Source organism: Cupressus sempervirens, chromosome 11 (assembly GCF_028749045.1).
Source record: "Cupressus sempervirens isolate cs-2001-9-10 chromosome 11, ASM2874904v1, whole genome shotgun sequence".
Taxonomy (NCBI): domain Eukaryota; kingdom Viridiplantae; phylum Streptophyta; class Pinopsida; order Cupressales; family Cupressaceae; genus Cupressus; species Cupressus sempervirens.
In genome coordinates, this window is record NC_143128.1 from 718,842,534 (window position 1) to 718,855,917 (window position 13,384).

Consider the following 13,384-nt stretch of genomic DNA (forward strand, 5'->3'; position numbering starts at 1 on the left):
CTTCGTATTTTGGATGACTGTGTTCTCTGCTTGCTTATGTTCCATTTCTGCTTTACGATTTCTACACTTTGTAGCTAAAAAAAAAAAAAAAAAAAAAATTCGCATTTTTCAGCTTTTTTTTGGCGCGATTTTGGCATCTACAACTTGTTCTGTCTGCGAAAATCGACTTCTGCGAAAATTCGCATCTGCCAAAATTGACATCTGCGAAAATTCGTGTCTGCGCAAATCGACGTCTGCAAAAATCCGCGTCTGCGAAGATCGACATCTCTTCTTGTCACCTGGGTTCTGTGCTGCAAATCTGTTTTGTCCTCTTCATATTTTGGCGCCTCTGTAGTTCAGCATCTTCGTATTTTGGATGACTGTGTTCTCTGCTTGCTTATGTTCCATTTCTGCTTTACTATTTCTACACTTTGTAGCTAAAAAAAAAAAAAAAAAACAAAATCGAATTTTTCAGCTTTTTTTTGGCGCGGTTTTGGCGTCTACAGCCTGTTCTGTCTGCGAAAATTGACTTCTGCGAAAATCCGCGTCTGCCAAAATTGACATCTGCTAAAATCCGCGTCTGCGCAAATCGACGTCTGCAAAAATCCGCGTCTGCGAAGATCGACATCTCTGCTTGTCACCTGGGTTCTGTCCTGCAAATCTGTTTTGTCCTCTTCATATTTTGGCGCCTCTGTAGTTTAGCATCTTCGTATTTTGGATGACTGTGTTCTCTGCTTGCTTATGTTCCATTTCTGCTTTACTATTTCTACACTTTGTAGCTAAAAAAAAAAAAAAAAACAAAATCGCATTTTTCAGCTTTTTTTTGGCGCGGTTTTGGCGTCTACAGCCTGTTCTGTCTGCGAAAATTGACTTCTGCGAAAATCCGCGTCTGCCAAAATTGACATCTGCTAAAATCCGCGTCTGCGCAAATCGACGTCTGCAAAAATCCGCGTCTGCGAAGATCGACATCTCTGCTTGTCACCTGGGTTCTGTCCTGCAAATCTGTTTTGTCCTCTTCATATTTTGGCGCCTCTGTAGTTCAGCATCTTCGTATTTTTGATGACTGTGTTCTCTGCTTGCTTATGTTCCATTTCTGCTTTACTATTTCTACACTTTGTAGCTAAAAAAAAAAAAAAAAACAAAATCGCATTTTTCAGCTTTTTTTTGGCGCGGTTTTGGCGTCTACAGCCTGTTCTGTCTGCGAAAATTGACTTCTGCGAAAATCCGCGTCTGCCAAAATTGACATCTGCGAAAATCCGCGTCTGCGCAAATCGACGTCTGCAAAAATCCGCGTCTGCGAAGATCGACATCTCTGCTTGTCACCGGGGTTCTGTGCTGCAAATCTGTTTTGTCCTCTTCATATTTTGGCGCCTCTGTAGTTCAGCATCTTCGTATTTTGGATGACTGTGTTCTCTGCTTGCTTATGTTCCATTTCTGCTTTACTATTTCTACACTTTGTAGCTAAAAAAAATAAAATAAAATAAAAATTGCATTTTTCAGCTTTTTTTTGGCGCGGTTTTGGCGTCTACAACCTGTTCTGTCTGCGAAAATCGACTTCTGCGAAAATCCGCATCTGCAAAAATTGACATCTGCGAAAATCCGCATCTGCGCAAATCGACGTCTGCAAAAATCCGCGTCTGCGAAGATCGACATCTCTTCTTGTCACCTGGGTTCTGTGCTGCAAATCTGTTTTGTCCTCTTCATATTTTGGCGCCTCTGTAGTTCAGCATCTTCGTATTTTGGATGACTGTGTTCTCTGCTTGCTTATGTTCCATTTCTGCTTTACTATTTCTACACTTTGTAGCTAAAAAAAAAAAAAAAAAACAAAATCGCATTTTTCAGCTTTTTTTTGGCGCGGTTTTCGCGTCTACAACCTGTTCTGTCTGCGAAAATTGACTTCTGCGAAAATCCGCGTCTGCCAAAATGGACATCTGCGAAAACCCGCGTCTGCGCAAATCGACGTCTGCAAAAATCCGCGTCTGCGAAGATCGACATCTCTGCTTGTCACCTGGGTTCTGTGCTGCAAATCTGTTTTGTTCTCTTCATATTTTGGCGCCTCTGTAGTTCAGCATCTTCGTATTTTGGATGACTGTGTTCTCTGCTTGCTTATGTTCCATTTCTGCTTTACTATTTCTACACTTTGTAGCTAAAAAAAATAAAATAAAATAAAAATTGCATTTTTCAGCTTTTTTTTGGCGCGGTTTTGGCGTCTACAACCTGTTCTGTCTGCGAAAATCGACTTCTGCGAAAATCCGCGTCTGCAAAAATTGACATCTGCGCAAATCCGCATCTGCGCAAATCGACGTCTGCAAAAATCCGCGTCTGCGAAGATCGACATCTCTTCTTGTCACCTGGGTTCTGTGCTGCAAATCTGTTTTGTCCTCTTCATATTTTGGCGCCTCTGTAGTTCAGCATCTTCGTATTTTGGATGACTGTGTTCTCTGCTTGCTTATGTTCCATTTCTGCTTTACTATTTCTACACTTTGTAGCTAAAAAAAAAAAAAAAAACAAAATCGCATTTTTCAGCTTTTTTTTGGCGCGGTTTTGGCATCTACAGCCTGTTCTGTCTGCGAAAATTGACTTCTGCGAAAATCCGCGTCTGCCAAAATTGACATCTGCGAAAATCCGCATCTGCGCAAATCGACGTCTGCAAAAATCCGCGTCTGCGAAGATCGACATCTCTGCTTGTCACCTGGGTTCTGTCCTGCAAATCTGTTTTGTCCTCTTCATATTTTGGCGCCTCTGTAGTTCAGCATCTTCGTATTTTGGATGACTGTGTTCTCTGCTTGCTTATGTTCCATTTCTGCTTTACTATTTCTACACTTTATAGCTAAAAAAAAAAAAAAAAAAAATCGCATTTTTCAGCTTTTTTTTGGCGCGGTTTTGGCGTCTACAACCTGTTCTGTCTGCGAAAATCGACTTCTGCGAAAATTCGCGTCTGCCAAAATTGACATCTGCGAAAATCCGCGTCTGCGCAAATCGACGTCTGCAAAAATCCGCGTCTGCGAAGATCGACATCTCTGCTTGTCACCGGGGTTCTGTGCTGCAAATCTGTTTTGTCCTCTTCATATTTTGGCGCCTCTGTAGTTCAGCATCTTCGTATTTTGGATGACTGTGTTCTCTGCTTGCTTATGTTCCATTTCTGCTTTACTATTTCTACACTTTGTAGCTAAAAAAAATAAAATAAAATAAAAATTGCATTTTTCAGCTTTTTTTTGGCGCGGTTTTGGCGTCTACAACCTGTTCTGTCTGCGAAAATCGACTTCTGCGAAAATCTGCGTCTGCAAAAATTGACATCTGCGAAAATCCGCATCTGCGCAAATCGACGTCTGCAAAAATCTGCGTCTGCGAAGATCGACATCTCTTCTTGTCACCTGGGTTCTGTGCTGCAAATCTGTTTTGTCCTCTTCATATTTTGGCGCCTCTGTAGTTCAGCATCTTCGTATTTTGGATGACTGTGTTCTCTGCTTGCTTATGTTCCATTTCTGCTTTACTATTTCTACACTTTGTAGCTAAAAAAAAAAAAATAAAACAAAATCGCATTTTTCAGCTTTTTTTTGGCGCGGTTTTGGCGTCTACAACCTGTTCTGTCTGCGAAAATCGACTTCTGCGAAAATCCGCGTCTGCCAAAATTGACATCTGCGAAAATCCGCGTCTGCGCAAATCGACGTCTGCAAAAATCCGCGTCTGCGAAGATCGACATCTCTGCTTGTCACCTGGGTTCTGTCCTGCAAATCTGTTTTGTCCTCTTCATATTTTGGCGCCTCTGTAGTTCAGCATCTTCGTATTTTGGATGACTGTGTTCTCTGCTTGCTTATGTTCCATTTCTGCTTTACTATTTCTACACTTTATAGCTAAAAAAAAAAAAAAAAAAAAATCGCATTTTTCAGCTTTTTTTTGGCGCGGTTTTGGCGTCTACAACCTGTTCTGTCTGCGAAAATCGACTTCTGCGAAAATCCGCGTCTGCCAAAATTGACATCTGCGAAAATCCGCATCTGCGCAAATCGACGTCTGCAAAAATCCGCGTCTGCGAAGATCGACATCTCTGCTTGTCACCTGGGTTCTGTGCTGCAAATCTATTTTGTCCTCTTCATATTTTGGCGGCTCTGTAGTTCAGCATCTTCGTATTTTGGATGACTGTGTTCTCTGCTTGCTTATGTTCCATTTCTGCTTTACGATTTCTACACTTTGTAGCTAAAAAAAAAAAAAAAAAAAATAAATTCGCATTTTTCAGCTTTTTTTTGGCGCGATTTTGGCATCTACAACTTGTTCTGTCTGCGAAAATCGACTTCTGCGAAAATTCGCATCTGCCAAAATTGACATCTGCGAAAATTCGTGTCTGCGCAAATCGACGTCTGCAAAAATCCGCGTCTGCGAAGATCGACATCTCTGCTTGTCACCTGGGTTCTGTGCTGCAAATCTATTTTGTCCTCTTCATATTTTGGCGGCTCTGTAGTTCAGCATCTTCGTATTTTGGATGACTGTGTTCTCTGCTTGCTTATGTTCCATTTCTGCTTTACTATTTCTATACTTTGTAGCTAAAAAAAAAAAAAAAAAAAAAATTTCGCATTTTTTAGCTTTTTTTTGGCGCGATTTTTGCATCTACAACTTGTTCTGTCTGCGAAAATCGACTTCTGCGAAAATCCGCGTCTGCCAAAATTGACATCTGCTAAAATCCGCGTCTGCGCAAATCGACGTCTGCAAAAATCCGCGTCTGCGAAGATCGACATCTCTGCTTGTCACCTGGGTTCTGTCCTGCAAATCTGTTTTGTCCTCTTCATATTTTGGCGCCTCTGTAGTTCAGCATCTTCGTATTTTGGATGACTGTGTTCTCTGCTTGCTTATGTTCCATTTCTGCTTTACTATTTCTACACTTTATAGCTAAAAAAAAAAAAAAAAAAAAATCGCATTTTTCAGCTTTTTTTTGGCGCGGTTTTGGCGTCTACAACCTGTTCTGTCTGCGAAAATCGACTTCTGCGAAAATCCGCGTCTGCCAAAATTGACATCTGCGAAAATCCGCGTCTGCGCAAATTGACGTCTGCAAAAATCCGCGTCTGCGAAGATCGACATCTCTGCTTGTCACCTCGGTTCTGTGCTGCAAATCTGTTTTGTCCTCTTCATATTTTGGCGCCTCTGTAGTTCAGCATCTTCGTATTTTGGATGACTGTGTTCTCTGCTTGCTTATGTTCCATTTCTGCTTTACTATTTCTACACTTTGTAGCTAAAAAAAATAAAATAAAATAAAAATTGCATTTTTCAGTTTTTTTTTGGCACGGTTTTGGCGTCTACAACCTGTTCTGTCTGCGAAAATCGACTTCTGCGAAAATCCGCGTCTGCAAAAATTGACATCTGCGAAAGTCCGCATCTGCGCAAATCGACGTCTGCAAAAATCCGCGTCTGCGAAGATCGACATCTCTTCTTGTCACCTGGGTTCTGTGCTGCAAATCTGTTTTGTCCTCTTCATATTTTGGCGCCTCTGTAGTTCAGCATCTTCGTATTTTGGATGACTGTGTTCTCTGCTTGCTTATGTTCCATTTCTGCTTTACTATTTCTACACTTTATAGCTAAAAAAAAAAAAAAAAAAAAATCGCATTTTTCGGCTTTTTTTTGGCGCGGTTTTGGCGTCTACAACCTGTTCTGTCTGCGAAAATCGACTTCTGCGAAAATCCGCGTCTGCAAAAATTGACATCTGCGAAAATCCGCATCTGCGCAAATCGACGTCTGCAAAAATCCGCGTCTGCGAAGATCGACATCTCTGCTTGTCACCTGGGTTCTGTGCTGCAAATCTATTTTGTCCTCTTCATATTTTGGCGGCTCTGTAGTTCAGCATCTTCGTATTTTGGATGACTGTGTTCTCTGCTTGCTTATGTTCCATTTCTGCTTTACGATTTCTACACTTTGTAGCTAAAAAAAAAAAAAAAAAAAAAAATTCGCATTTTTCAGCTTTTTTTTGGCGCGATTTTGGCATCTACAACTTGTTCTGTCTGCGAAAATCGACTTCTGCGAAAATTCGCATCTGCCAAAATTGACATCTGCGAAAATTTGTGTCTGCGCAAATTGACGTCTGCAAAAATCCGCGTCTGCGAAGATCGACATCTCTTCTTGTCACCTGGGTTCTGTGCTGCAAATCTGTTTTGTCCTCTTCATATTTTGGCGCCTCTGTAGTTCAGCATCTTCGTATTTTGGATGACTGTGTTCTCTGCTTGCTTATGTTCCATTTCTGCTTTACTATTTCTACACTTTGTAGCTAAAAAAAAAAAAAAAAAACAAAATCGAATTTTTCAGCTTTTTTTTGGCGCGGTTTTGGCGTCTACAGCCTGTTCTGTCTGCGAAAATTGACTTCTGCGAAAATCCGCGTCTGCCAAAATTGACATCTGCTAAAATCCGCGTCTGCGCAAATCGACGTCTGCAAAAATCCGCGTCTGCGAAGATCGACATCTCTGCTTGTCACCTGGGTTCTGTCCTGCAAATCTGTTTTGTCCTCTTCATATTTTGGCGCCTCTGTAGTTTAGCATCTTCGTATTTTGGATGACTGTGTTCTCTGCTTGCTTATGTTCCATTTCTGCTTTACTATTTCTACACTTTGTAGCTAAAAAAAAAAAAAAAAACAAAATCGCATTTTTCAGCTTTTTTTTGGCGCGGTTTTGGCGTCTACAGCCTGTTCTGTCTGCGAAAATTGACTTCTGCGAAAATCCGCGTCTTCCAAAATTGACATCTGCTAAAATCCGCGTCTGCGCAAATCGACGTCTGCAAAAATCCGCGTCTGCGAAGATCGACATCTCTGCTTGTCACCTGGGTTCTGTCCTGCAAATCTGTTTTGTCCTCTTCATATTTTGGCGCCTCTGTAGTTCAGCATCTTCGTATTTTTGATGACTGTGTTCTCTGCTTGCTTATGTTCCATTTCTGCTTTACTATTTCTACACTTTGTAGCTAAAAAAAAAAAAAAAAACAAAATCGCATTTTTCAGCTTTTTTTTGGCGCGGTTTTGGCGTCTACAGCCTGTTCTGTCTGCGAAAATTGACTTCTGCGAAAATCCGCGTCTGCCAAAATTGACATCTGCGAAAATCCGCGTCTGCGCAAATCGACGTCTGCAAAAATCCGCGTCTGCGAAGATAGACATCTCTGCTTGTCACCGGGGTTCTGTGCTGCAAATCTGTTTTGTCCTCTTCATATTTTGGCGCCTCTGTAGTTCAGCATCTTCGTATTTTGGATGACTGTGTTCTCTGCTTGCTTATGTTCCATTTCTGCTTTACTATTTCTACACTTTGTAGCTAAAAAAAATAAAATAAAATAAAAATTGCATTTTTCAGCTTTTTTTTGGCGCGGTTTTGGCGTCTACAACCTGTTCTGTCTGCGAAAATCGACTTCTGCGAAAATCCGCATCTGCAAAAATTGACATCTGCGAAAATCCGCATCTGCGCAAATCGACGTCTGCAAAAATCCGCGTCTGCGAAGATCGACATCTCTTCTTGTCACCTGGGTTCTGTGCTGCAAATCTGTTTTGTCCTCTTCATATTTTGGCGCCTCTGTAGTTCAGCATCTTCGTATTTTGGATGACTGTGTTCTCTGCTTGCTTATGTTCCATTTCTGCTTTACTATTTCTACACTTTGTAGCTAAAAAAAAAAAAAAAAAACAAAATCGCATTTTTCAGCTTTTTTTTGGCGCGGTTTTCGCGTCTACAACCTGTTCTGTCTGCGAAAATTGACTTCTGCGAAAATCCGCGTCTGCCAAAATGGACATCTGCGAAAATCCGCGTCTGCGCAAATCGACGTCTGCAAAAATCCGCGTCTGCGAAGATCGACATCTCTGCTTGTCACCTGGGTTCTGTGCTGCAAATCTGTTTTGTTCTCTTCATATTTTGGCGCCTCTGTAGTTCAGCATCTTCGTATTTTGGATGACTGTGTTCTCTGCTTGCTTATGTTCCATTTCTGCTTTACTATTTCTACACTTTGTAGCTAAAAAAAATAAAATAAAATAAAAATTGCATTTTTCAGCTTTTTTTTGGCGCGGTTTTGGCGTCTACAACCTGTTCTGTCTGCGAAAATCGACTTCTGCGAAAATCCGCGTCTGCAAAAATTGACATCTGCGAAAATCCGCATCTGCGCAAATCGACGTCTGCAAAAATCCGCGTCTGCGAAGATCGACATCTCTTCTTGTCACCTGGGTTCTGTGCTGCAAATCTGTTTTGTCCTCTTCATATTTTGGCGCCTCTGTAGTTCAGCATCTTCGTATTTTGGATGACTGTGTTCTCTGCTTGCTTATGTTCCATTTCTGCTTTACTATTTCTACACTTTGTAGCTAAAAAAAAAAAAAAAAACAAAATCGCATTTTTCAGCTTTTTTTTGGCGCGGTTTTGGCGTCTACAGCCTGTTCTGTCTGCGAAAATTGACTTCTGCGAAAATCCGCGTCTGCCAAAATTGACATCTGCGAAAATCCGCATCTGCGCAAATCGACGTCTGCAAAAATCCGCGTCTGCGAAGATCGACATCTCTGCTTGTCACCTGGGTTCTGTCCTGCAAATCTGTTTTGTCCTCTTCATATTTTGGCGCCTCTGTAGTTCAGCATCTTCGTATTTTGGATGACTGTGTTCTCTGCTTGCTTATGTTCCATTTCTGCTTTACTATTTCTACACTTTATAGCTAAAAAAAAAAAAAAAAAAAATCGCATTTTTCAGCTTTTTTTTGGCGCAATTTTTGCATCTACAACTTGTTCTGTCTGCGAAAATCGACTTCTGCGAAAATCCGCGTCTGCGAAGATCGACATCTCTGCTTGTCACCTCGGTTCTGTGCTACAAATCTGTTTTGTCCTCTTCATATTTTGGCGCCTCTGTAGTTCAGCATCTTCGTATTTTGGATGACTGTGTTTTCTGCTTGCTTATGTTCCATTTCTGCTTTACTATTTCTACACTTTATAGCTAAAAAAAAAAAAAAAATAAATCGCATTTTTCAGCTTTTTTTTGGCGCGGTTTTGGCGTCTACAACCTGTTCTGTCTGCGAAAATCGACTTCTGCGAAAATCCGCGTCTGCCAAAATTGACATCTGCGAAAATCCGCGTCTGCGCAAATCGACGTCTGCAAAAATCCGCGTCTGCGAAGATCGACATCTCTGCTTGTCACCTGGGTTCTGTCCTGCAAATCTGTTTTGTCCTCTTCATATTTTGGCGCCTCTGTAGTTCAGCATCTTCGTATTTTGGATGACTGTGTTCTCTGCTTGCTTATGTTCCATTTCTGCTTTACTATTTCTACACTTTATAGCTAAAAAAAAAAAAAAAAAAAAATCGCATTTTTCAGCTTTTTTTTGGCGCGGTTTTGGCGTCTACAACCTGTTCTGTCTGCGAAAATCGACTTCTGCGAAAATCCGCGTCTGCAGAAATTGACATCTGCGAAAATCCGCATCTGCGCAAATCGACGTCTGCAAAAATCCGCGTCTGCGAAGATCGACATCTCTGCTTGTCACCTGGGTTCTGTGCTGCAAATCTATTTTGTCCTCTTCATATTTTGGCGGCTCTGTAGTTCAGCATCTTCGTATTTTGGATGACTGTGTTCTCTGCTTGCTTATGTTCCATTTCTGCTTTACTATTTCTACACTTTGTAGCTAAAAAAAATAAAATAAAATAAAAATTGCATTTTTCAGCTTTTTTTTGGCGCGGTTTTGGCGTCTACAACCTGTTCTGTCTGCGAAAATCGACTTCTGCGAAAATCCGCGTCTGCAAAAATTGACATCTGCGAAAATCCGCATCTGCGCAAATCGACGTCTGCAAAAATCCACGTCTGCGAAGATCGACATCTCTTCTTGTCACCTGGGTTCTGTGCTGCAAATCTGTTTTGTCCTCTTCATATTTTGGCGCCTCTGTAGTTCAGCATCTTCGTATTTTGGATGACTGTGTTCTCTGCTTGCTTATGTTCCATTTCTGCTTTACTATTTCTACACTTTGTAGCTAAAAAAAAAAAAAAAAAAAAAAATTTCGCATTTTTTAGCTTTTTTTTGGCGCGATTTTTGCATCTAACCCTTGTTCTGTCTGCGAAAATCGACTTCTGCGAAAATCCGCGTCTGCCAAAATTGACATCTGCTAAAATCCGCGTCTGCGCAAATCGACGTCTGCAAAAATCCGCGTCTGCGAAGATCGACATCTCTGCTTGTCACCTGGGTTCTGTCCTGCAAATCTGTTTTGTCCTCTTCATATTTTGGCGCCTCTGTAGTTCAGCATCTTCGTATTTTGGATGACTGTGTTCTCTGCTTGCTTATGTTCCATTTCTGCTTTACTATTTCTACACTTTATAGCTAAAAAAAAAAAAAAAAAAAATCGCATTTTTCAGCTTTTTTTTGGCGCGGTTTTGGCGTCTACAACCTGTTCTGTCTGCGAAAATCGACTTCTGCGAAAATCCGCGTCTGCCAAAATTGACATCTGCGAAAATCCGCGTCTGCGCAAATCGACGTCTGCAAAAATCCGCGTCTGCGAAGATCGACATCTCTACTTGTCACCGGGGTTCTGTGCTGCAAATCTGTTTTGTCCTTTTCATATTTTGGCGCCTCTGTAGTTCAGCATCTTCGTATTTTGGATGACTGTGTTCTCTGCTTGCTTATGTTCCATTTCTGCTTTACTATTTCTACACTTTGTAGCTAAAAAAAATAAAATAAAATAAAAATTGCATTTTTCAGCTTTTTTTTGGCGCGGTTTTGGCGTCTACAACCTGTTCTGTCTGCGAAAATCGACTTCTGCGAAAATCCGCGTCTGCAAAAATTGACATCTGCGAAAATCCGCATCTGCGCAAATCGACGTCTGCAAAAATCCGCGTCTGCGAAGATCGACATCTCTTCTTGTCACCTGGGTTCTGTGCTGCAAATCTATTTTGTCCTCTTCATATTTTGGCGCCTCTGTAGTTCAGCATCTTCGTATTTTGGATGACTGTGTTCTCTGCTTGCTTATGTTCCATTTCTGCTTTACTATTTCTACACTTTGTAGCTAAAAAAAAAAAAAAAAAACAAAATCGCATTTTTCAGCTTTTTTTTGGCGCGGTTTTCGCGTCTACAACCTGTTCTGTCTGCGAAAATTGACTTCTGCGAAAATCCGCGTCTGCCAAAATTGAAATCTGCGAAAATCTGCGTCTGCGCAAATCGACGTCTACAAAAATCCGCGTCTGCGAAGATCGACATCTCTGCTTGTCACCTGGGTTCTGTGCTGCAAATCTGTTTTGTTCTCTTCATATTTTGGCGCCTCTGTAGTTCAGCATCTTCGTATTTTGGATGACTGTGTTCTCTGCTTGCTTATGTTCCATTTCTGCTTTACTATTTCTACACTTTGTAGCTAAAAAAAATAAAATAAAATAAAAATTGCATTTTTCAGCTTTTTTTTGGCGCGGTTTTGGCGTCTACAACCTGTTCTGTCTGCGAAAATCGACTTCTGCGAAAATCCGCGTCTGCAAAAATTGACATCTGCGAAAATCCGCATCTGCGCAAATCGACGTCTGCAAAAATCCGCGTCTGCGAAGATCGACATCTCTTCTTGTCACCTGGGTTCTGTGCTGCAAATCTGTTTTGTCCTCTTCATATTTTGGCGCCTCTGTAGTTCAGCATCTTCGTATTTTGGATGACTGTGTTCTCTGCTTGCTTATGTTCCATTTCTGCTTTACTATTTCTACACTTTGTAGCTAAAAAAAAAAAAAAAAACAAAATCGCATTTTTCAGCTTTTTTTTGGCGCGGTTTTGGCGTCTACAGCCTGTTCTGTCTGCGAAAATTGACTTCTGCGAAAATCCGCGTCTGCCAAAATTGACATCTGCGAAAATCCGCGTCTGCGCAAATCGACGTCTGCAAAAATCCGCGTCTGCGAAGATCGACATCTCTGCTTGTCACCTGGGTTCTGTGCTGCAAATCTGTTTTGTCCTCTTCATATTTTGGCGCCTCTGTAGTTCAGCATCTTCGTATTTTGGATGACTGTGTTCTCTGCTTGCTTATGTTCCATTTCTGCTTTACTATTTCTACACTTTGTAGCTAAAAAAAAAAAAAAAAAAAAAATTTCGCATTTTTTAGCTTTTTTTTGGCGCGATTTTTGCATCTAACCCTTGTTCTGTCTGCGAAAATCGACTTCTGCGAAAATCCGCGTCTGCCAATATTGACATCTGCTAAAATCCGCGTCTGCGCAAATCGACGTCTGCAAAAATCCGCGTCTGCGAAGATCGACATCTCTGCTTGTCACCGGGGTTCTGTGCTGCAAATCTGTTTTGTCCTCTTCATATTTTGGCGCCTCTGTAGTTCAGCATCTTCGTATTTTGGATGACTGTGTTCTCTGCTTGCTTATGTTCCATTTCTGCTTTACTATTTCTACACTTTGTACCTAAAAAAAATAAAATAAAATAAAAATTGCATTTTTCAGCTTTTTTTTGGTGCGGTTTTGGCGTCTACAACCTATTCTGTCTGCGAAAATCGACTTCTGCGAAAATCCGCGTCTGCAAAAATTGACATCTGCAAAAATCTGCATCTGTGCAAATCGACGTCTGCAAAAATCCGCGTCTGCGAAGATCGACATCTCTTCTTGTCACCTGGGTTCTGTGCTGCAAATCTGTTTTGTCCTCTTCATATTTTGGCGCCTCTGTAGTTCAGCATCTTCGTATTTTGGATGACTGTGTTCTCTGCTTGCTTATGTTCCATTTCTGCTTTACTATTTCTACACTTTGTAGCTAAAAAAAATAAAATAAAACAAAATCGCATTTTTCAGCTTTTTTTTGGCGCGGTTTTGGCGTCTACAACCTGTTCTGTCTGCGAAAATTGACTTCTGCGAAAATCCGCGTCTGCCAAAATTGACATCTGCGAAAATCCGCGTCTGCGCAAATCGACGTCTGCAAAAATCCGCGTCTGCGAAGATCGACATCTCTGCTTGTCACCTGGGTTCTGTGCTGCAAATCTGTTTTGTTCTCTTCATATTTTGGCGCCTCTGTAGTTCAGCATCTTCGTATTTTGGATGACTGTGTTCTCTGCTTGCTTATGTTCCATTTCTGCTTTACTATTTCTACACTTTGTAGCTAAAAAAAATAAAATAAAATAAAAATTGCATTTTTCAGCTTTTTTTTGGCGCGGTTTTGGCGTCTACAACCTGTTCTGTCTGCGAAAATCGACTTCTGCGAAAATCCGCGTCTGCAAAAATTGACATCTGCGAAAATCCGCATCTGCGCAAATCGACGTCTGCAAAAATCCGCGTCTGCGAAGATCGACATCTCTTCTTGTCACCTGGGTTCTGTGCTGCAAATCTGTTTTGTCCTCTTCATATTTTGGCGCCTCTGTAGTTCAGCATCTTCGTATTTTGGATGACTGTGTTCTCTGCTTGCTTATGTTCCATTTCTGCTTTACTATTTCTACACTTTGTAGCTAAAAAAAAAAAAAAAAACAAAATCGCATTTTTCAGCTTTTTTT